Raw genomic sequence first — 925 nt, forward strand, 5'->3', positions numbered from 1 at the left:
TCCAGGGGTCCCCAGCAGGATGATCATCTTATGTTCAAACATTTAACTCAAAAACATCCTGTCGTTCCTCCAACATGTTTTATTTTAATCATTCATAGATTGTTCAGATCTGATAATTGGACTAATGTTAAATTTAAAGGGATTATTTTGAAATCAGTGTTATCAATTGGTCATATGTTTTGGTCTTGACAAGGGTCCAAAACAGTAGTTCCCAACCTGAGGGTCAGGAACCAGCCAAGAGGTCGCTTGATTAATCTGAGGGGTCGTAAGATGGTTTAAAGAATAGTAAAGCAAGGAAATAAAACCTGGTTTATTTTTTCAGACTTTCTTATTATCTTTGCTTTATTAACTACTGGATCATTTTACCTCTTTTCAATCAATCGTAGTATCAAGGCGTAAAGCATCAGTTTTACTTGACGATAGGGAATATACACTGTACAGTACAATAAAGGACTCTTTGATAAAGAGTAGTAGTTGTAGTTTTGTTTAAGAATCTTTTTTTTTTTTACTTATTTTTCTTCAATCTAATTTTGTTAACAAGATGAGTGAAAATCGTATCGTGAGTTTTGAATCGTGAGTCGAGTGTATCGTTCAGTATCCTACAGATTAGGGGTTGCTTGAAGATGTGGTTTTGGTTTTAAAGGGTCACAAGACAAACATTCCTTGTCTTGCCTTAAAGGGCCAAATCTCACACACGTAGTATACAAAACAACTTCATTGTGCATTGTAGCTTGTAAGCTTCATCAGCGTTTTTTTTTTTTTTAAACTTTCAGAAATAAAACGTGTTCTCTTTATTCTCTTTCTCATTAACAGGACTTGATGGCCATGAACGTATACTGCATGTACTCTTACAAGTTCCAGTAAATGCATATGTGTGTTGGTTATTAAGGAGGAAATGAGAGATATTGGGACCATGGCCAAGCAT

The 925-nt window shown here is 34.9% G+C and overlaps 1 protein-coding gene across 2 annotated transcripts in view; it reads left to right on the plus strand.

Annotated features, from left to right (window-relative positions):
• LOC118320775 (RNA-binding protein with multiple splicing 2) overlaps positions 1-925 on the plus strand; it is a gene marked incomplete in the record, with an annotated part of 10,540 nt that overhangs the window by 2,270 nt on the left and 7,345 nt on the right.

The sequence above is a fragment of the Morone saxatilis genome, unplaced genomic scaffold (genome assembly GCF_004916995.1).
Source record: "Morone saxatilis isolate NCDOM2014 unplaced genomic scaffold, NCSU_SB_2.0 Contig11, whole genome shotgun sequence".
NCBI classification, from domain to species: domain Eukaryota; kingdom Metazoa; phylum Chordata; class Actinopteri; family Moronidae; genus Morone; species Morone saxatilis.